Raw genomic sequence first — 23,165 nt, 5'->3', positions numbered from 1 at the left:
AAGCAGATACTGGGCTGTGTTGATTTCCCAAGCCTTCACTCAATGCCAAGTACGTGCCAAGTCCATTCCATCCATCACCTCACTACCCACTGCAGACCTTGAGTGACAGAAGGTAGGACCTTACCCCCAGTGACATGCTTGTGCCGCAGGGCATCCTTCCCTTTACAGGGCTCTTCCGTAAAGTCTCGGCTACAGAGCTCTGCACTGAACTGGGACCAGAGTGGCAGAAATTGGCCGAGGGAAGGTCAGGCCAGCCTGACCTGTGGTCACTGAGGAGCGTCACTGAGCAGGAGAAATTTTGGAAAGGGCTCCTCGGGGACCCCGGTGCCCCCATCCGGGAGCACCCAGCCTTCACGCATGCATTTGGCTGGGACCCTCAGCAGGTACACACTGGTTCCAACACGGCTCCATAAACAAATCCGTCGTAATTAGCCCTGGCGGCTCAACACCTCTGCTGTGTCCGGCCCACTTACCTGACACGCCTCCTCTTATTGGAACCGGTTCTAAGTAAACTGTGTTCTTTGAGAGCCGTTGCATACAGATGAGTCGGCAGCCAGTCTGAGCTGACCCACAGACTCATAAAAACGAACAGGGCTCCGGGCCCCATCACCTGGGCCATCCAAATTCTTGAACCAAAGGTGCAAGGACTCGCTCACATCAAGGACCCGGCTGCTTTCTCCGGGACCAAGAAACTGAGCTTTTGTCTCTGTGTTCACGCTGGCAATCCATGAGGTAAGGGGAGAAATGCCACATTGCTCCTTTGGGGGGTTGAGTAAAAAGGAGTGAATTCTGGCGGAAATTTAGCCTTCTTTTCCCCATCTCAAATCTAGACAGACTGTCCACCGTTCCCAGGGGATAAAAGTGTGGTTTTAACTCCCTTGCTTGATGCTCTGTATCTTCTGCTTGCACGTGGATGACGAGCCATGAGCTTCCTCCTGGCCACCCTTGGCCATTCCATAGCCCTGAGCATCACGCCCGGTTCCACCACCTTCTCCTCGTGGTGGTGGAGACAGACGTGCGTGGGCTTCTGTCCCTGATGGCTTCAGCTCCTGCAAGGGCAGGACTCTCTCTGCCTTTGCCGTCATTCAGGTAGAGGGTAAGGGTGCTAGTGAGGTCCACTGTGGAAAACGCTGAAGGCTTGACCGGGTGGAACGTGTTAGTAAGACTCTTTGCTCACCTGCAGCAAAATGCCTTTCCTTCACTTGACGAAATGCTGCATGATTCCGAGTGAAAGCATCTGGACTCCTCACTGTTTGTTCAGCTCCCTAAATACAGCTTTGACAGATGCTCTGCACAGTGAATGGCAGCTGTTCCCTTTGTTCTGCTTCGTACGAGCCCTAGAATGAACAGGCCTGGAGCCCCCTTCTCCAAACGTCCATGTCGTATAGATGCTACGCATAGTTGCTCAACGGTGTCTGTCTTTTGCGATTGGCAAGCTTTAGGAAAATTGTGTTTGCTTTTTCCTGTAGTTGGGCGAACAAACTAAAGCCAAGCATGGTGATGGGAAGGACACCATTGTCAACAAGGACTTACCCAGCCCACTGGCAGGTGCCCTTCAGTCATACACTTAGCTTGCGTTGTCTTAATCTGCCCTGTCTTGTGAAAATGTATCCCCACTAAGTTAGCTTCGGTTTTTCAAAACACAGTGGAGTGGAGTGTCTGGGAAGGTGTGAACCATCAGAAAAGACTGTTTTGAATACATAAGGCACGAAGATGGCTTTTCTCCTGGGTGAGAAGGACATCAATTCAGCTCAGGTGCAGGGCTGAATCTGCAAATCAGCACAGGGAGCAGATGATTTGTGAATGGTTCTTGGAGCTTTGATGCTGTTGGTGGCTTTGGTTTTCCGTGATTTTTTTCCAAATACATAAGATGCTGTAATTGCCAAGGAACAATCTGCAGAGTTGAGACTCAGGCATGTCTCTTTTCCTTTTCCCAGCAATTCATTTTTTCTGTGCTGGGTTACAAATCTACCCTGGACCTTTTCACAGCTCAGTGATTTTCCAAGGATTCAGCTTTGATCACGTGCTTTGCCTCTTACCTGGCATGTGGCTTCCGTGGAATGAATGCTTCTTAGTTCCTCCACTTAGAGTTCTTACTGAGATCGCTTACATGTCCTGAGGTTGATCCAGATTTCACTCCTCCTGGATCTACAATTTAAGACGCTAATCACGACTACTGCATCCTTCACTATTGCCCTTTCCATTAATATTATTATCAGGCATACAGGGTTTTTTCCCCTTTTGACTTTCAACAAGCTTATAATGAGCATCCACTGTCTTCTGGGAATTCTTTGAAGTCCTGGGAAATTACTGAACAGCCCCTGTTAGCATGGAAGTTACAGTTTGGGGGGTGGGGTGGGTTGTGCACACGGAGGTAGACTGTTACACTCCAGGAGGATAAATGCCACAGTGTAGTCATGATGACTGTTGCCTGAACAGGAAGGACTGCCCAGTTTGCCTGTGGAAGGCCTCCTCGTGGGATTGTGACCCTCAGCTCGCTGGGTGGGCAGGATGGGGCCGCTGGAGACAGGAGGAAGGGCATTCCAGAGCAAGGAAACAGCATGTACAAAACCACGGAGGCATGAGAGAACATGGCGTATGCGGGGAATGCTGAGCTGGCGTGGCTGGGGTGGGGGGACGGGGAGGACAGAAGGACGGAGCTGTGGCGGCAGAGCTGACCACGAGGGCCCTCGCGCACGATGCCCAGGAGCGCGGCAGTATCTTGAAGGTAGTGGGAGGCCACGTGAGGTCATATTTACAATTTAGAAAGGCTGCTTGGACTGCAAAGTGCAAAGTGGGTTGAGCTGGGGTATGACCATTGCCAGGAAACCAGTTAGGAAATTACTCAAAGGCAGAATACACGAGATCTAGGACAGACTGGCTGCGAGGATTAAGCATAGCCCTGACACGGGAAACTGAGGGTTGGCTGGTCTCATTCTGGGAATTGCCCCAAAGTCCAAACGATGAGCAAACTTTGAATGGAAAAGGACGTTTTCTCTACCCTGAGCCTCACGCACCCACCTGGGCCCAGAGAAATGAGTTAATGCGCCCAGATGTTACAGGAGGCCGCTGCTGTGTAGGGCAGAGGCCTGGCCTTGCAGGGGCCCCCTCCTCAGAAATGTAGCCTCCGGTCATTTGCTTTCCTCCATCATTGAAGTAAGTGCCTGCCTGTCTGCAGTGAAGGAGTATCTCTTTCTCCTTCTCTCATTGATCACCTGGGCCTAGATGATGCGTCGCCCGGGACCTCTGCTGAGCCCCAGTGTCACCCCTTCGGAGGCAGGGCAGAAAATGTGTCTTTCCCGGCGGTGGAGCTTAAAGTGGAGACAATATCAGAAATAATGACAGAATTGCTGAGCTTTAGAGGCCCCTGTCACCGTTACTCTAAGTACCATTAATTGCCCCAAAGTATTCCCTACTCACACGGAGCAGTTACTGAGCTGAATCTTCCATGTGGGTCATTCCTATGAGTAGGTGCTCTTTTCTTTTTTTTTAAATATAGAATAATCTTTCTTTTTCTTTTCTTTTTTTTTATCGGAGTAAAATTACTTTACAATGTTGTGTTAGTTTCCGCTGTGCAATGAAGCGAATCAGCTACGTACATACCTATATCCCCTCCCTCTTGGACCTCTTTCCCACCCCCGCCATCCCACTCATCTAGGTCGTCACAGAGCACTGAGCTGAGTTCCCTGTGCTATACAGCAGGTTCCCACTAGCTATCTATTTTACACGTGGTAATATATTTATGTCAAACCTAATCTCCCAATTCGTCCCACCCTCTCCTTCCCCACTCTGTGTCCACATGTCCGTTCTCTACGTCTACATCTCTATTCCTGCTCTGCAAACAGGTTCATCCGTACTATTTTTCTAGATTCCACATACATGCATTAATATACGATGTTCGTTTTTCTCTTTCTGGCTTACTGCACTCTGTATGACAGACTCTAGGTCCATCCAGGTCTTGAGTAGGTGCTCTTTTCAGCCCCATTTTGCAGGGAGGTAAAGAGGACAGGGACAAAGGGAAGGGAACTTAAGTCCGTGTCTCCTGAGTTTTTTCTAGTGGGCCACATGGAATAGGATGACGTTGATAAGACAATTACCCCTTGCTGGGGTCAGTGGAGAGGCTGCCATCTCAGGCCTGGTCACTCACTCCAGGCCCACCCCAGGGCGAGGGGACAGCCTCTGGGTCCACGTGACCCCTGTCCAGTCACAGCGTCTGAGACGCTCTGGGCGGGTCCCACAGGCAGTGAACGGCAGAGCTGGGATTCAGACCCATGTCTATCTGACCCCAGCATCCACCATATATCCCTCCTCCTTCCACTTGGCAGGCGGGTAACAGGTCCCGGATAGTGAGATCTCACAGCTCAGAGTATCTGGAAAAAGCAGCCCTCTGGGGTTTAAGTGAGGATAGACTCATGTCAGACTAGCTAATTTCCGGTGCCCCTAGGACTTTTCTCCCTGGACCTGAAGTAACTCCTGGGACCCAGACAGGACTCAAAGTGTTCCAGTTTAGTTTCTGTCAGGCCCGAGAAGAAAAATATTCCAGAATGTGTATCGTGTTGCAAGTTCAAGTCACAGCCGAATGAATTTATTGGCACAGAAATCAAAGTTTGCCCAATAATTAATTGAGGATAGTTGAATATATTAATTAGTTTTAAAGACTCTGCTTCCCACTGTCTCTTTTCCCCACATCAGCTCGGCATCTTCAGAGGTGGAGGTGATGGTGAGCCTGATAAGGGGGTCAGGAGACAGCTCCAAGGAACCATCCGTCTACCTTCATCTCAATAAAATCATTAAAATTTCATAGGTTGAGAAAAGAAAGTACAGGGCAGTGATGACTTAGGCTAAAGCCAAAAGTAAAGGAAAAAGGACCAGACCTTCCCAGTCTGTTCTGTCTCCCGGATTATATATGATTCATGCGTAATATTAGCTCTGTTCCAGACAGCAAAAGTGGTTGGCTTGATTATGTAGTTCATAATCTTCATGAACAAGCAGGGAGTGTGTATGGAAATGGGAGAAACAAAACAGAATAAAAACAAACAACTTCAAACAAAGAGAAAAGATGAAAGAAAAATTCCTGGGGAGACATATAGGAGGTAGACCTAGAAAAGCCAACAATAAGCAAAAAATAACCTAAGGTCAAGGGGTTCAGAAAAGTCCATTCTCTGCTCCAGGTGGAATGATCCTAAGCCATCCTCACTGGCTTTGTTATGAAGGATGTTCAGAGAACTTTCCCCATCCTCGCTGTTGCCTTGTCAGAATCCACGAGCAGACAAAGGGAGTGATGCCCTCACCCCTGAAACTCCCTGGCTCTGTTTGAAAAACAGCACAAAGAAACCAAGAATAATGCACACAATGGGCAACTGCAAGACTGTTGAGAATCCAAAGATGTTCTACCCCAAGTAGCTCCTTCTCGAAAACTCTAAGGGCTTTAGCTGTTAATATAAAACCCAACCCAATACCATCCCATTAAACAACAGAGCATTGAAACGAACTCTTCGTTTGGCAGATTTTTACAAGATTTTTATTTTATATTGGAGTAGTATAGTGGATTCACAATGTTGTGTTAGTTTCATGTGTGATTCAGTTATACATACACATATATCTATTATTTTTCAGATTCTTTTCCCATATAGATTATTACAGCGTATTGACTGGAGTTCCCTGTGCTATATACAGTAGGTCCTTATTGATTATTTTACATATAGTAGTGTGTACAACTAATTTTAAACAATCATTCTAAGGGTTCATCAGAACCCTCGCTCACTCATCGTAGGAAAGAAGAAACTAAGGGCTAGAAGGGTCCAAGACTTTCCGGTGTCCCCAGGTAAAGCAGAAACCCGAATTCACCCAACAGGGCTTTAGATCTGTAAATTCCACACTCAAGGAAGCCTGTTGTTTTTTCCCTAAGTCGGTTCCCCAGTGTGCGGTCTGCCCCGGTGGGCATGTGTCTGCCCAGGTTCCGACCTGCAGTTATTCAGCCTTGTAAACATTCATAGAAGCAGGTCACCCACTTAGGCTTTAAGAAAACATTCTTTTTGAATACTCTGAAATTTACAAGCCAGAAATTTCCATGTATTCAGAATTTTCCAATGTCCATCCGTGGCCTTCCCTCCTTTCCAATTGCACAAACACCAGTGTTTCTTAGTTCAGGTTCAGGAATTGCATCTACCAGGGGGTATCAATGTGCCACCGTATCCCCAGGCAGCAGATTTAAATATGCAACACAACACGGTTGAAAGCAACAGGTTAATACATCTTTGCAGCAGGAACCACCACAGCTCTCTCAGGTGACTACCCTCAGGGAAGACTCATGCTTCGCTGCCCTTGATTAAACGCTCGGGAGCTTTCTGACTCCATCCAGATCTGCCATTTGTCCTTGAAGAGCTTGACAGAACTTGGAAACTATGAATAACTGTTGCTAGATTCTCACAGGCAAAGACTCCCCAAAATGTGGCCTTTTGGGGTCCGAGTCACTGATAAGATGTTGGGAGAGATAAGAGTAATCTCTGTCTTGTGCTGGAAGGCAATCAACAATGTCGGGGATCAGGGGATTCAGAGGTTCTGAGGGCTTGGACCGCTGATGAGCTATGCATGGGGTGGAGACGGCAGGAATCGGATTCAGAAAGGAGTCACAGGAGTGGTCAGGGGATCACCCAGAAGACCTCTGGGGAAGCCCACGCTGTGCTGGGCTTTCCAAAGTGGGAGGACCCTGTCCCTACCTTGCAGAAATTTCGGGCCCCTGGGAGGACAGACAGGTGGGAATGAGAGAGGCATCGGAGGGGCACATTCTACCCGATGGGACTGGGCTCTCCCCTCCCGCCCAGTCTGCTCCCAGAGTGGCCCCAGTGGGATGGGCAGGGGGGGTGTCGAGGAGAGAAGGCTCGTCCCCCCTCCCAACTGCTCCATCCCCTTTGATGGAGAGACGAGGGCAGCTCTGAGAGATCCTAACTCAGAGTGCTTACCTGGACCATTCCGAGCTTCCCTTTAGAGTCTGGGGCTCTTGTGATCCTTTATCCAAAACCATGGTGAGTGAGAGCACAGGGTTTCCTTCAGGCGGTGCGGACGCTCACTGCTGTCAAGACACAGACAGGGTGAAGCCCCCTGGGGAAGGTGTCTAGCTGAGAAGTGGAGGGAACTGTGTCCAAGATTTGGATTTTATTCACCTTTTTATTAATACATGATTTCCTTTGGCCTGTGGTGCTATTTGCAGTTTTGGATTTCTACAGACAAGGATGCTTCTTTAAGGACCTGGTGGCAGTGAGAGGGGGGGTGTGGGGAGGGTAGGGAAGGGGGCCCAGGCCAGGCTTGTGCCTGGAGCCATGTGAGTGGAGAGGTTCGTCACTCAGGGCATGAAGTGGGCAAATTCCTTCCCAGGAGTTGACTCTAGTGACTCTAGTGGAGGGAAGCTGAGAAACGCTGTCATTGGAAAAGGTGGCGGAGGGGTGTGGGCTGAAATTGCTCCCAGGCCTGGGAAGGGCTGGTTTTCTCGCGCCTGTTGAGGGCAAGAGGAGAGCAGGCTCAGATCGCAGCCCGAGGAGGTGGGTTAGGCATCAGCGGATCTGGGTGCTGAGAGGCAGCAACGGGTTTCAGAAGGAGATGTTCCTTATACAGACAGGGGACCAGCGTCTGTCTCTCTGGCGGAGGGGTTCAGGGGCTGCCTGCCCGCAGGCAGGGTGGACTTAGAGTCTTTTCCCACCCCAGGTCCAGGGAGGGAGCAACCATGAACCCCTCACTCTTGCTCTTGTGTTCTGGCAGCGGGGAGGCAAGTCCCCAGCAATCCCACTGCCTTTGGTGGCTCGAAGGGGCAGGTACCTGATTCTTAGCTTAAGTGTGGACCCGGGACAGACACTTCCGGCCACCTCCCCTGGCTAAGCCTTGCTTCAGGCTGCCTGGAAGCTTCCTTCCTGCCCAGGCCCCTGAGACGCCCCTCAGAGGTACCATAACCCCTGGCAACTAAGGGGTCAAGGCCCCGTTTCTTCCAAGCATCCCCTCCTCTCCCTGCTGACTCTTTACTCGTACTCTTGTTCTGTCCCCACCCCCTGCCTGATCCCTTGTCCCCACCTGCAGCTACCAGACAGGGCAGCTCGGGGAAGCAGGCCTCTTTAATCCCCTTGGCCGCCTGCTTTGCTCGGGACAGAGCCTGGGTCCTGTCTCTGCTGGCTTAGTCCTGTGGGTGAGGGGCCTCAGGGACTCCAGCAGCCAGACCGCAGGCAGGCCAAGTTCCCAAGACAGACACAGTAAACGCCATGCATCTGGTGACTAGCGGCCAGATGCTGAGCCATTTCCAGGCCCGGCTGTGACGGGGGATGGAGAGAACGCACGACACCCACAGAAAGATGCTGGTTTTGCCTTTGCACTGTGGACGCTCCCTGGTCCCCACCCCGGAGTTAATGAGAGTAACCCCGGGCAGGGCGCACAGTGGGGCTGCAGCGCGGGTGCGGGGAGGGCTGGGGAGGGGCGCAGTCACAGGAGCTTGGTCAGCTGGTCTCCAGGGTCCTGTGTGCATGGGGTCCAGTGGGCGGTGCCTTCACTTTTGTTCAGAGAGAAGCTTCTGGGGTCCCTGACTTAGAACTAGCAAAGAGACTTCTTGAGTTCTTTAAGCTGCCTCTTCCTGCATTTAAAAATTCATCCGTTTCTACATTTATTCACTCCGCACAACGAAGCCTATGGAGGGTCAGGCACTTATTTGAGACAGTTAGTTATCACTTCTATTTTATTTTTTAAAAATTCTTTTTATTTTAATTTTTAAATTGAAGTATAGGGGATTTACAATGTTGTGTTAATTTCTGCTGTACAACAAAGTGACTCAGTTATACACACATATACATTCGTGTTTCCATATTCTTTTCCGTGATGGTTTATCCCAGGATATTGAATATAGTTCCCTGTGCTGTGCAGTAGGACCTTGTTGTTTAGCCATCCTGTATATAATAGCTTGCATCTGCTGACCCTATTGCTTCTATTTTAAATGGTCAGTATAGATAAGATTCTTCATTGGAAACCTGCTGTGCATCATATCATCCTTTCCATCAGAAAGTTCTTCCTTGTGTCTAACTGAACTCCCTCTTGCTACGATTCCAGCTCACTTTTCTAGTGTGTCACTCATTCGCCTGAACTCTCCCAAACACTCCGTCATTTAATTTGTATGATGGCCTCGGGAGGGAGATATGTTATTATTGCCATCTGACAAATGGGAAGACTGCAGCCAGCTTTGTGCCCATGCGGGGGTGCAGGCAGGGCAGGTTTCCTAGGTCTGCCTGAAATGCTAAAACTCTCTGAGCAACACCCTGGGTAGGAGCCAGCAGGTGAGCTTGGGAGGAGGCCGAGTTCGGTTCGCCTCCAGCCTGGGGGAGGACCTGCCCTCTCTCGTCGTGGCATTGCTTCCCCCCACAATCTTTAGCTCCTGGTGCCCTCTACTCACTGCCACTTGTCAAGGTCACCCCTTGTTGCCATGGCTTTCTCAGCCCTTATCGCCATCTATAATTACCCTGTTTATTTGGTTCCTTTTTGTGATCTGTTCTGCTCTCTCCAACTCCCTGAATACCAATCTCGTTCCTGCTCTAGCCCCAGCTCACAGCACGGAGCCGGGCATGTGATAGACTCTCAGTAAATATTTATTGACAGAAGGAAAACAAGGAAGGAACAAGCAAAGAAAGAGCAAGCAAGGAAGGAAAGAAAGAGGGAAACAGAGGAGAGCCTGTCCTTCCCCAAGGCCTTCCTGCCTTTCCTCCCTGACCCTAGAGCAGAACTGATTCAATCTTTATGAAACTTCTGGTGGAAGGATCCACGAAGACTTGGGTTCCCGTCCCAGCTCCGCCTCATCTGAGCTATTTAACCTCTCCATAGCTCAGTGCCCTTCCTTGTAAAATAGAGATAATTACACCTACTTCATGGGGTCGCTGTGAGGATTGAAGGGACTAATTTCTGCAAAGCCCCCAACACAGTCTCTGGCATGTGCAGACATGCAATAAGTGTTCATTCTTTTTCCTCTGCATTGATTTCAACCCTTCCGCCCCAATCCTGTAAAGCAAAATCAAACCCTGCAGTGTTCCTCCAGACACATGTGAGAGGTGCTCTGCCTGGCTGGAACGGGGATCTTTTAGGGAACACACCGCCAGCCTTCCGTCTGTGCCAAAAAATGTCACATTGGAAGGGATGCATTTTAATGAGTTTCTTCCAATAACTAAGTAGAAGGTGGACACATATCCCACCAGAGGAAGCTACAGTAGGCTGAATTCTAACTTTCTAGCTCTGGGAACATGGGTCAATAACTTGGCTTTTCTGATCTCTGATTTTCTCCTCTATACCCTGGGAATAATGATGATACTGTGTAAGTCATAGAGCAGCTGTAACTGTTGAGTTTACACATGGAGAGTGCCTAGAACATAAATGGTTGCTATTGTTGATCTATGGGTTAGAGGAAAAACTACCCTCACACTAAACTAGATTCAAGAAAGCTCGATAGAACTTTCTTTCCCTTTCTTTCTTTCTTTCCTTTCTTTCTTTCTTTTTCTTTCTTTCTTTCTTTCTTCCTTCCTTCCTTCCTTCCTTTCTGTCTCTCTCTTTCTCTCTCTTCCTTCCTTCCTTCTTTGTGCGAGGTCTTTGTTGCAGCAGTCGTGCTCCTTAGTTGTGGCACGTGGGCCCCTTTATTGTGGCATTAGAACCCTTGGTTGCGGCATGCATGTGGGATCTAGCTCCCTGACATGGGATCAAACCCAGGTCCCCTGCATTGGGAGCGCGGAGTCTTAACCACTGCGCCATCAGGGAAGTCCCTGATGGAACTTTCACTAATCACCAGTTACTTTTGTACATCTTATCTCCTTTTCTCTTCAAATAACACGGGAAGATGACCCGCTTCCCATTCTTCATTCACTTATCAGTTCACTCATTCAACAAACACTAACTGTAGCCAGAGAGACAGATAGCTTTCTGACAATGGTTAACCATCCATAAAACATGATGGTGTGCAGATGTAGAAAACAAACTTATGGTTACCAAAGGGGAAGGGGGGGAGGGATAAATTAGGTGGCTGGGATTAACAGATACACACTCCTATATATAAAATAGTTAAACAACAAGGACCTACCATATAGCAGAAGGAACTGTATTCAGTACCTTGTAATAACCTATAATGGAAAAGAATAAAATATTTAGATATATACATATATACGTATAACTGAATCACTTTGCTGTACGCCTGAAACTAACGTGATACTGCAAATCAACTACACTTTAATTAAAACAAACAAGCAAGCATGGTGGTGTGTAGGTGACTTCTTTAACAGCCATTCTCCTGTGTCCTATATTTCAGGGCTCACCACTGTATTGCTTGCTCCCTCGGAGCAGGGGTTTTCCTCTGGGTGCCCCTGCTCTTGCTGGCCAGGGCTCCCTACCGTCCTCTCCGTCACCCAGCCTCCCTGAGCCTCGCACTTCCTTGGATCTCTCTCATTCACATTTTCTTCAGAGTCTCTGAGCTTTGAGTATAGTTCAGCTGGTTCTGCACTTTTAAAAACTTTAAAAACCCTTGACCAAGTGAATAAACGCTAAAAATAAACGGTAAAAAAAAATTTTTTTTTTTTTTTGGCCAAGCCATGTGGCATACGGGATCTCAGTTCCCCGACCGGGGATGGAACCCATGCCCCCCTGCATCGGGAGCACAAAGTCTTAACCACTCAACTGCCAGGGAAGTCCCCTAAATGGGTAGTTTTTTGATCATGGAAACGAACGCTCAGAAACACATCTATTTGTTACACACATTTCCATGCACAATATTGAGTTCAAAATACATGAAGTTTATGTGCCACTGCACATTGTAGAAAACCTAAACTTAACTTTAAAAGATTAGGGGGGGAAATGTCCACAAATGCATATGATAGGAGCATGCACTATCTCCCTGTCACCTCTGAGACTTGGCATTTATGAATTCACCACGAGTTGTTTTCATACCATCACTTGATGTTTACTTCGTCATTAGTTGAGTGAACAAGTAAAAATCATGTTCAGCTGCATCTTGGAGGAAAATAGCTTCTCTCTCTCTCTCTCTCTCTCTCTCTCTCTCTCTCTCTCTCCCCTCTCTCTCTAGAGGGTCAATGGAGTCCAATGGATGGCGCTGGATATAAAGTTGTGAACAGATCACACCGCGTCCCCGCGCTTGTGCACTTCCAGCCAGAGGAGGGCACGAACTTTTACTCTTTTGAGAACTATTGGTAGAGTTTCTCTAATGGTGGATCTGGGAGCTGAGAATTCAGAGGAAAGCAAGACAGGCTGCTTTCATGGAGTGGATATATTCGACTAGAGGGGAGCTAGACAAGAAGTGAACACATAAGAAATAGGCAGATAAATGAGATGACATCTGATATTGATGAGATGTGAGCAGAGGGGTTGACTGAGGCCGTGGTGCTACCTGGGATTGGATGCTGAACGGCCCTCAGAGGAGGTGACCACGGAGCTGAGTCCTGACGGACCGAAAGGAGCCAGGACAGCCCCAAAGGAGGGAACAGCAGGTGCAAAAGACCAGGGCAGGGGCAGTGTGGCACGTGGTCTGAGCAACACTGTTGGTGGAAGCACCGTGACGTGAGGTAGGTCTGGGCAGAGCCCAGGTTATACAGGACCTTGTGGTGGTTAGGATGAGGGGATGCCAAGGAAGGCTTCCTCCAGGCAGCAACACGATCTGATTTACAGGAGAAATACCTGCCTCTGACCTGGCGAAGGTGTCAGGGGGAGGAAAGAGAGAGACAGCAGAGACATGAGCGAGCAGGCTATTTCTGTAGCTAAGCAGGAGTGATGCTGGTTTGGACAGCAGTGGCAGTGATGGAGATGGAGCCAGGAGGACAAAGGGTTTCTGGATATATTTTGTAGGAAGAGCAGAGAAGACTCGCTGATGGATTGGACGCAGGGATGAGAGAGAGAAAAGAATCAAGATTGAACCAAGTTTTCCTCAATTGTTTTGCCATTGACAGAGCTGAGGAAAGCATGAATTCAACAAAATAAATATATAATAAACTACATTTGGTGCTAAGAAAGAAAAGAAGAGGGTGCTAGGGACATTTTTCTAGAGCAGAATCTCAGCCACAGATGCCCGGTGGAGATGCACCTCTCAACCCCACCCAGGGCTCGTGGGGTCTGAACTCCTGCTAAGAGCTTTTGGAGAAAGGATTGTGCCAGATGCCAATGACAAGCCCTGTGCTCCAGCAGCCTCTGCTTCGGAAAGGCTGGCCATGCTAACCTCAGAGGAAATTCAATTGGTCTGGCATAATTGGATCTTCGTGGTCTAATCTAATCTGGTCATTTTATGGGCAAAATCTTTTTCTTTTTGATCGTCAGTCTTTTCCCCCAGCTTTGTTATTCTTCCCTAGCAGCCAGATTAACAAAGTTTTCGCCCTTTAGGCTTCATGTTTGCAAACACACTCCTTCTAGGCCCCCTTAAAGCAGCCTGGAGCCTGCTGCCTTCCCCTCCCAGAGGTTCTGGGGGGAAAGCCTTCTTGGAGAGCCAGGGAGGACAGGGCTAACAGAGGCAGAAGAATACTGCCCATGGCCTGGCATCTCTCCCCGGCGGGGCCACACGCCCGCCCCTGCATTTTCTCTGCAGCTCACGTGGGCCCTTCCGAGTCTGTCCTTGGATCTGGCAGGAGAGCCAGCTGCCTCCTCCAAACCAGACCTGGGAGTTCAAATTATTTCTCAAATGCCAAATCAACACTGGCTGTCTTTTATGAAGGCCTGTCAGCTCTGCCAAGCACGGAAGGAAGCTGACCTCACTGAAGTCCCCACGTGCTGGACCCTCTGCTGTGTGTTCTTACACTGAATCCCATCTCAGCTTGTGAAACAGGCATTCTTATCTCCATGTTCATGGAGAACACAGAGAAGCAAAGTCATTTATCCTGTTGACAAGTGGAAGGAGTGGGGCTTAAACGGAGTCCACACCACCTCCCAGCCTGACCTTCACTACCTTTGTGACACCTGCTGAACCCCCTCTTCGCTTTGCCAGCCCTACCTACTGGCCTTCTGGAACGATGTTCTCAGTCTTAGCGCCCACAGCTCGGACCCCACAGCCCCCAGGCACCGGGCAGCCAGCATTTCGGTCAGTGCTAAGCCCACTGATCTTTGCAATTCCTAGTGGCTTTCCTTCCGTCCTCGCTTCTCCATCTGGCCCAGGGGAGCCCGAGCAAAGGGGACCAAGCCAGGACCAGAGTGATGCTGTGAAAAACCCATTGCTGAAAATGGGTACAGTTATTGGGAGTGTGGATGGACTGGAAAAATGAACCAGGAAACAGTGGCTTTGGCTCTGCAATTTAGGGCTGTGCAGAGCAGCGAGATACACAGACAGAAAAAGAAAGAAAGAAAGAAAAGGAAGGAAGGAGGGAAGGAAGGAAGGACGAAGCATACGTAACTCACCACAAACTCCAGGGTCTTTATTGCTCCTAAGCTTTTCTTAGTGACTTTCCATTTTGTCTTGTTTATTTCCAGGTTTAATAGATTACATTGGGAAATTAGGCCTGTGAAAACGCAGGCAGTCAGCTCAGACGGGCATCAGTCAGCAGCAGAGCTGGAATTCAAGTCTGACTCCAGACCACGTGTTTCAAGGCCAGAGGCTCCGGGGAGCCTGCACACGCTCTGCAGGTGGACTGGCCTCTTTTTCTTTTTGTAGGAAGTGGTGTTCACCACAGGACAAGGGCCATACTTTAGTTTCTTTGCCCCCAAAATGCCATTTATTTGTGATGATTCAGGATTGGTCCTGATGGTGTGTCATCAAACAGGTCATTGTAATCTATGTTAATGCAGGTGAGGTTTTTTGTGTTTTTTGTGTTTTTTTTTTTTAAGGTCGGCAACTGAAAATAGACAGGTGGCCCGTGTTCAGGAAGCGTACATGGAAATCCAGCCCTGCCCTTGAGAAAGGGGCCGGGCCAACCTCCGGGAATGCACAGTGGGTGGTTTTCTGTCCCTCCTTTGAGAGGCCCCGAATTTGGACTCCGCACAGCTCTTCCCCCCAGCTGTCACCAAGGAAGCAGCCAAGACCCCCCACCCATCCTAATCTGCCTCACGCCCCCTCCTCCCTCCTCCGTGTGTGTGGGCAGGCGGAAGGATATGGGGGAATGTGGCCTCACGAGTGGTTTCAGTGGTGCGATGGGATTCTGGCTCATCTGTGAGGTTGCTGAGTCCCCACAGAGGTCGGGCTAAGAATGGATAACTAATGTCACTGACTCCAGAAATACAACAAGAGCCATGGGCAAGGAACAAAAGTCAAGAAAAAATAAAGATTAAAATATGTACTGAGTAAAGGGAACTGCCCTGGTGGTCCAGCGGTTAAGACCGCACCTTCCGGTGCAGGTGGTGCGGTTCGATCCCTGGTCGGGGAGCTACGATCCCAAGAGCCTCGCAGCCAAAAAACCCGAAACATAAAACAGAAGCAATATTGTAACAGATTCAATAAAGACTTTAAAAATGGTCCACATCAAAAATATATATATATATATATATTTTTAAAAATGTACTGCGTGAAGGAAAGAGCAGGAGAGAATGGAACTGAGCTCCCACGAGTGTGAAAGAGGGGGAGGGAGTGTGGGCAGACGTGGCCGGCACAGTGGACCGAGGGGCAGCCTGACGAGGCCAAGGCCGCGTGAATTCCCGTCCGCCTCCGGGCGACCCATCAGATGGCGCGTGGGTCCGCGAGGACCTTGGCCCGACCTCCTGCCCTGGGAGCTGCGAGGGGCGAGTGGGCAGAGCTGACCCGGGGCTAAACCCTGAGCTGCCAGGTCAGGGTCACGGCGTGCGGGACCCAGGCGAGGGTGGACGGCGGGGCGGCGCCACGCTCTGCCTCGGCTGCTTCCCCAGTCACCACCGGCCGGGCTGGAGAAGGGCTTGCCCACAGGTGCCGGGAGAGGCGCAGTCTCTCCTTTTTTTTTTTTTTTTAAATAATATTCTTTTCTCTTTAAACCCCATATTTGTTTATTTATTTATTTTTGGCTACGTTGGGTCTTCGTTTCTGTGCGAGGGCTTCCTCTAGTTGTGGCAAGCGGGGGCCACTCTTCATCGCGGTGCGCGGGCCCCTCACTATCGCGGCCTCCCTTGTTGCGGAGCACAGGCTCCAGACGCGCAGGCTCAGTAGTTGTGGTTCATGGGCCTAGTTGCCCCGCGGCATGTGGGATCTTCCCAGACCAGGGCTCGAACCCGTGTCCCCTGCATTAGCAGGCAGATTCTCAACCACTGCGCCACCAGGGAAGCCCGCGCAGTCTCTCCTTTGCTGACAGAGTGCGTGTTGAGGGTGAGGACGCACAGAAGCATCTTTGGGTGCCTCCAGACTCTTATGACCAAGGAAGTAATTTGGATGTGGTGCCTCCAGAATCACGGTGGCTCTTGCTATAGGAGGAGGGGGCCAAGTTCAGCCGAGGGCCCTACAAGGGCCGAGCGTGGTGCTTCCGGCTGGCGCTGGGAGAGAAGGGAGCAGAAGAGACGGAGAGGAAGAAATTGGAGAGGCAGGGCCACAGATGCGGGCAGTTTGCCGAGTCCTGTCGTGCAAGAGCTACTTGATGTGGATTTTTCCTGTACCGGCTCTTTTGAAATAGTACAATATCATATGATACAATACAATACTGATATGATATAATATAATATAATAAATTCCTATACCATGAAAGCCACCCATTTAAAGCTACAATAGTGGGCTTTGGGTATAGTCACAAAGGTGGACAGCCATCTCCACCATCAATATTAGAACTGTTTCATCACTTCAGAAAAGACACTCGGTACCAATTACAGTCACTCCGCACTTCCCTCTCCCGCCACCACTGGGAACTACCGATCTAACTTTCTCTCTATGTAGATTTGTCTGTTCTACACATTTGTACAAGTGGAAAAACACCGTATCTGGCCGCTCTCACTTAAGCACAATGCTTTCAAAACTCACCGTGTATGGTCGAATAATATTCCATTGTATGGACAAACCCCATTTATTTATTGATTCATCTGTGGATGGACATTTGGGTTGTTTCCAATTTCTGGCTGTTACGAACAATGTCGCTATCGGCATTTGTGCACGGCTTTTTGTGTGGACATGTGTATCTTCCAGTGAATCCCCTTGGCAACAAACAGGCGTTATAATCACCAGTTTATTAGGAAACACTGTGGAGAGGTTAAGTAACCTTTTTGAGATGGAGAAACCTCTTTTGATTCAGTTTGATTACGATTAGAAGGGCAAATAAGAGGAAGCAAAGTGGAATTTCACTTCACCTTTTCCAGGACACTATACACACCAGTGAGTAAGAGGGAAGAGAGGAATGAGGAAAAGTGCGTCAGCAGGGCTGCCGTGGGCTCCGTGGGCCCTCTTGGGGGCAGGTCTCGGCGAGGCCTTGGGTTTGCCCACCCTGGTCCGGCTCTGAGTCTGGGAGAGGACTTCCTCCCACTCGCTCTCTTGTTTCAGGGGCAGACACTTGTCAAGGGCAGCACAAGACAGTTGCTGGAGTAGCTCGTCACACTGTGAGGTCGCAGGTCGGACGTCTCTGCAGCAGTGTCCCCACTCTCAGAGGATCCCCTGGGGTGGGCCCTGCCCGGTGACAAAAAGCCCCAAAGAGAGGAATTCAGCACAGGCCCAAGGGCGGCTCTAGGACACAGAACTACAGGGTCAATGGGGGCTGCTGGCTCTGCTTCCCTCTGCCTCCAGGGCTTTCCCAGAAAGTTCTTGGACATGGGAGGGTGGGTGACGTGCTGCCCCATTAATGCAACTCCCGTGGCTCGGCGGAACCCAAGCCAAAGCTGGTAATCATTGACCCTCAGAAGCTCCCGGGGCAGAACGGCAGGATCCACGGGAGTGCGGGCTCTGCAGCCAATCCCCTGCCCTGTGGTTAGAGCCTTGCCCTTATCATTACCTTTCTGGGAAGCATACTGCTATTGCAGCCTGGACACTGGTGAAGACAAGCCCAGAATTTAAAGGCATCACAGATAATGACACGGTTGGATCTTTCATTCAATGTATGGCTGTAACTTGAAAGAGAAGTTAGAGCTGGAGGTTGCATTCCTGAAGGTGTTAATGGCTGGATCACTTCCCATGCTGTCTGAGCTCTTTCTATCCATCTGTAATAGATATGAATGGGCCCATTTTTCAGATGAGGAAATCGACACACTGAGAGATTGGATGGTACCCCAAGTGAGGGCTAGTGACTGACTGACTCCACATTTGAACCCCACACACCCACCTCTTAAATCCTGCCCTATAGGCCCGTTGCTGGGGCAGGAAACATTAGCTAGCATATAGGACTGAAAGGCCTTCAGAGGTCCCCTCCAAACTCAGGAAACTGGGGTTCTGCGCCTTCTCTTTGCATGTCTCTTGGAACGGGGATGGACCAACATGACACCCTTCACCTGTGGGTACAGCATCATGACCAATAGTCCCCCAGTGCCAAACTCAAGGCGTCAGAATTATTCCTCTATATTATAAATCTTCAAGGTTTGGGATTCTATATGTTTTCTTAAAAACAAAGTGTACTTTCTTGTTGCAGACACTCAGGAAAGTATGTTCAGGGCCTCTAGTCCACATGGAATTCATTCCTTTTTGGGCTGGAAAGACTGAACTGATGTAATACCAACCCAAACCACAGAAAACTAGAAGGGTCAGACAAATAATGGGGTCGCTGCACACATATAAATACAACTTTTGGTAAACATTAAAATTCTTTTATTAAACGTCAGTGCCGTTTGAGGTGGGTGCTTGAGAGAGATTTAAAAATTATTTTATCACATATGTGTCCAGTTTTCAGAAAAACAAACTACACTCATCCCCCAATACACATACTTTTACAAGCCAAACAAGTGAGAAAATGATTTTTTTATTTGAAAAAATGATTCTTTGCTTTATAAACTTATTCAGTAAAGGATTCCTTTAAATATCTAATATTCTAGTGCATATATCATACAACTTACTATACACAAGCAATTTCTGTTCATATACTATCTTTCGAGAACACAACTTATTGGTTTTGGTTTCAGTATAAGATTTATATCTAGACTTGTATAATGATATTTTCATTGTAATGGATTTCTTTTGAATAGAAATGAGAATAAAAGGCTATGAGACTAGAAATGCCTTTGGGTCCTTGTGTTAATTTAATTTTCATCTATGGGTTCACCAGAAACTAGAATTCAACGGTTAGGACAGTGGCGCTCAGGACGTCTGGCCTGAGTGCATGGTGGAGACCTGAGAACTGACCCTCCCACCCCTTCTATGGCAGAGGGTTCCATCTGGTCCTGGGACAGACTGAACGGAATTTCACCCAAGATTCTCTAGGCACCTGCCATCTCTCTCCAGATGATAACCATATTTGTTGTGTTTTACTACGTATTTTCCATACTGTGTTTTCACCCCCAGTCCTGAGCCCAGCAAAGGGAACTTGGCAAATTCCAAGCCCAACAACTGGAATCCCAAAGCCAGCAGCTCTTGGGTCACTGCAAATTCCAGTCATACATGAAGCTTTGAAAATCGTCTCCTGCACCTCTTCAGACAGAGGCAAGTGACTTCATGTCCACTCTGGCTTCTCAGCAAACAAGCCAGTGGACAACCCAGGTTGCAAGGGATTTCACACTTGTGGCTGGGCAGACACTGGGCTTCTAGCCCCAGAAGGTCCCTGCTTCAGGGCACCATTGAACTGTGCTCTAGAGGGCGCTGTTCACAAAGGATACAGCTGGGAGGCCCTCCACCCAGGTCTTAATGACCATTTCACAGTCCGCAGAGGCTTTTCTCAGCCCTGGGCTTCCCTTCATTCATTTTGAGCCGTGCATCCTCACGTTCCCCTTGGTTTATCCTCTTCACTTTGGCTCAATCCGTGCATAGCCAACAAAGCCATGCCTTCTTTTGGTAAAGTACAAAACTCCCTAAAGTTGAGAAGATAGACTCCTTAGAAAATCTTTAGAATAAAAGCCAAGAAGACCCAACCCTGTGACTGTGAGTTTCTCTCGTCCTCTAGGGTTCTCTCACTCTGTGGTCACCATTCCCCACCGCCCCCAGGGTTGTGTGGCTGTCCCTTCAAAACTCTGAATCAGGCAGAGATGAAGGGTCCCCCCCCAACGGGGGTCCCTTTGCAGAACCGAGACATGCTGACATTTCCAAAATACTTTATAAAACAACTTTGAAAATACACATAGAATTAACGTCAACTTCCAAAGCGCAGGTTTCCTACACTCCACAGCAAAGGCATGCTGCCACCAAAGACTGGTGAGACCCTACGGACACCTGGCGTGGGGCCAGTCTCGCAGACTCCCAGGCTGGCTGTCCTGGTGGGAATATCACATCTCTTGATTCTTCCTGCTGGGTCCCAGGCCAGGTGCCAGGAAGTGATACAGGTCTTTGTGGGGAGAGTAGAATTATCTTAGGATGACCAGCGGCCCTTGTAAACTGGTTAGCTAGACAGAACTTAAAAACTGAACTTGAACATTTTAACTCCTTTTAATGACTTTGTATATTTAAATTTGGTCCTTCATTTTCACATCCTGATACAAAAGCCTGCAAATATACATATGCGAGTGTGACCTCTGGAAGCAATGGTATGGAATCGTCAACTGGTTATAGAACGGCTTTATGACCTCTTAGCTACACCTCTTCTGCCTTTTGGGGTGTCAATGCCTTCCAGCCAAAGAGCAGCAGGGGTTGGCTTGTCGCAGCTACTGAGCACACGCGCACCCTGAGGAATGGTGGGGAGCCGCGCTTGAGAGAGTGTTAGACGGCACATAAACAAGATCTGGGCTTGTTCTAGGTGATTTGGGAGAGTTAAGGAAGCAATACGCTGCTCTGGGTTAGATGTCAAGAAATAGGGGCAATTCTGTGATCGAGTATGTTAATAAATCTTATTATCTAGAAGCAGAGAAGACCCGTGTAAGGCTAAAGCTGCTGTTGGCAGAGAAGCAGGGATCACTCATAGTGCCAGCACAGGGGGACATTTGGTCATTTTCATGGTTTGGACCATGTTCATGTTTCTGTCTGTGTTCAGACATGATTCTGATGTTGATATCCTGTGAAACCGGGTTCAACAAGAGAACACCAAGACCCAGCTGTGAGCCCCAGGACGGCTCCCGGCAACACCGAGACCTAGACGTAGTGCCAGGCTGGCTCCCAGCTGTCTGGAGCTGCTTTCTCCTTTTCAACGGTGTCTGTAGATTGGCAGTGATACAATCAAATGCTACTTAATGTCTGTGGTAAGAGAAGAAGGGCATCACCCCTGGTAGTGAACCAAGGAAAATTCTCTCCCTCTATCCTGTTCTCACCTCTCCAGGATAAGGCTTCCGCCCTGATGACAGGCACATCCTTTATACAGACGTGTTTGGTTTTCTCAGGTCTTCTATTCCACAGGTCAGGATGGGCTCTGAAGCCAGTACAGTTCACAGACATCGACGTGTCGTCAGAACATTTGTCACCCTCTCTCTCAGGAGCCTTGTCCCTCGCCTGGGTGTCATTTCCCCACACAGCCCCTGTGACTCTGCAGAGCAGACCCTCAGTGGCCTGGGTCGGTGATGCCTGGTTAAGCTGCTGCACAGGTTTAAACTTCTGAACTGATAATAACAGTTGCTACTGTTCATTGTGTAATCGCTGTGTTCTAGGACCTTTACATATGCGATTGCATTTAAAACACACTACAGCCTTTGAGAGCATAGTCTCAGTCGTTTCACAGGTGAGGAAGCTGAAGCTCAGTTAGCCTAAGTGGCTTGCTCAGGTCACCTGGCCATCAAGTGACAGAACTGGGATTCAAGTCCACGTCTGCGCTCAGCCCAGCTGGACTTCCTCCAGTCTACCTGGTGCCTTTGGTTCTTACCTGTGCCATGAACGTCCTGCACCAGGGCTCCCACCCCATCTTGATCCCCACGCATGGCAGATCTCTATAGTTACTCAGGTGATGCTCCTGGACCGGCAGGCTCCGGAGATGCCTACAGAAGCCGGTGTGCCGTAAGAGGGCACCAACACCCCCAGACCTTATGATTCACTGGCTCTTGTTCCCAAACTCTCTTCTCTGGAAGGAGCCAGGCACCTAGGAAAGTCTGTGCTGCATTCCCACCCTGGACACAAGCAACTTGTGGCTTCACAGGGGAGGGGGCATGTGAGCACACTGGGCCCCAGGGAAAGGTGGGTTATTATTGAAGTGCGATCCCAAATCTAGCCTGGAAGGGTCCTGAGGCTCATGCCCATTCACATGCCCATGGGGCCAGGAAAAATTATTTCCACCGGCCTTGCCAAGTTCTATGTAAGAACCCAGGCTGAGCCCAAGTGAGCAGCCTGGTAGAGCTAAAGACATCAGAGGTGATTTCTCTGGGAATATTGAACAAAAAGGAAACAATGCCCTCTGTCGACAATAGGTCTCCATATAAGTATCCCCAGGAGCTGGCTGACTGGATGCTAATGGGCACTGAGGGTTTGCAAATCCAGCTGGGTGGCCATCCTCCAATAGCTTGAGGCCGTTTTCATAGAAAACAGGAAGTCCTCTGCGGTAACAGTTAGATGTATTTGTTTTAGCTCCTCAGCAAAGGTGTGTTAAAGAGTGTAAGCTTGACCTTCAGCCTGTTGCGTCTCCTCTCTGGTGGATGCTTGAAAACCCTGTCCTCAACCCCTTCAGGGCAGCAAACCTGCCGCATTGTAGTTATTGGATAGTGACTGAATGACTACTCATCCTTGAGCAACTTGACTGCCGGGACTGTTAACCTCTTTTACTTCCTAGTGTGGCACCTGGCATGTAGTAAGTTCAATCAGTAGAGACTTTGCTTGATTTCACTGATTAAGAAGGCGGAGACCTTGGGCCATGATCCCATTGCATGCCTTGCTACGGTTGGTTCTCAGGAAATGTTGGTTAATGGCCTGAAGCAAAGCCATCAATTTTCATGGCAGCTTGAATTTCTCCTCCAGCACCATTGCAAAGGGACTACAGAAAGTCCTTGACTTCTGCTCTCAGGCTCAATAACTCCTATTTCCTACCTCTGACAATCTTGACTCTCAGAAATGTCCTGAGCGAATTCAGGCTGTGTGTGAGCTGTGAGAGGTTGGACTAATAGGCAGACTATAGCAACTGTTTTTTTATCTGTAGAGAGGAACGATAGCCTTTGTAATTCTATGTAATTTTTTTTTTTTTTTTTTTTTTTTTTTCGTGTGGCTTTCTTATGTTCTCCCCCTCTCATGAAGGGTCACACAGAGAATACTCTTT

At 48.9% G+C, this 23,165-nt stretch overlaps 1 protein-coding gene across 2 annotated transcripts in view; it reads left to right on the top strand.

Annotated features, from left to right (window-relative positions):
* The first annotated feature begins 523 nt into the window (after positions 1-523).
* The window catches only part of KCNJ1 (potassium inwardly rectifying channel subfamily J member 1), a 29,729-nt gene continuing 7,087 nt past the window's right edge, over positions 524-23,165 (top strand). The window contains exons 1-2 of one of the 2 annotated variants that reach the window (XM_007463633.1): positions 524-732; positions 14,464-14,616. The gene's annotated coding sequence lies outside the window, so the exon portion shown is untranslated. The remainder of the gene's footprint in view (positions 733-14,463; positions 14,617-23,165) is intronic. The other variant, XM_007463634.1, reaches the window with a different exon arrangement.

Source organism: Lipotes vexillifer, unplaced genomic scaffold, assembly GCF_000442215.2.
Source record: "Lipotes vexillifer unplaced genomic scaffold, Lipotes_vexillifer_v1.1 scaffold442, whole genome shotgun sequence".
Taxonomy (NCBI): domain Eukaryota; kingdom Metazoa; phylum Chordata; class Mammalia; order Artiodactyla; family Lipotidae; genus Lipotes; species Lipotes vexillifer.
Note: the sequence above shows the minus strand (reverse complement) of the source record. Positions and strands in the feature narration are given on the sequence as shown.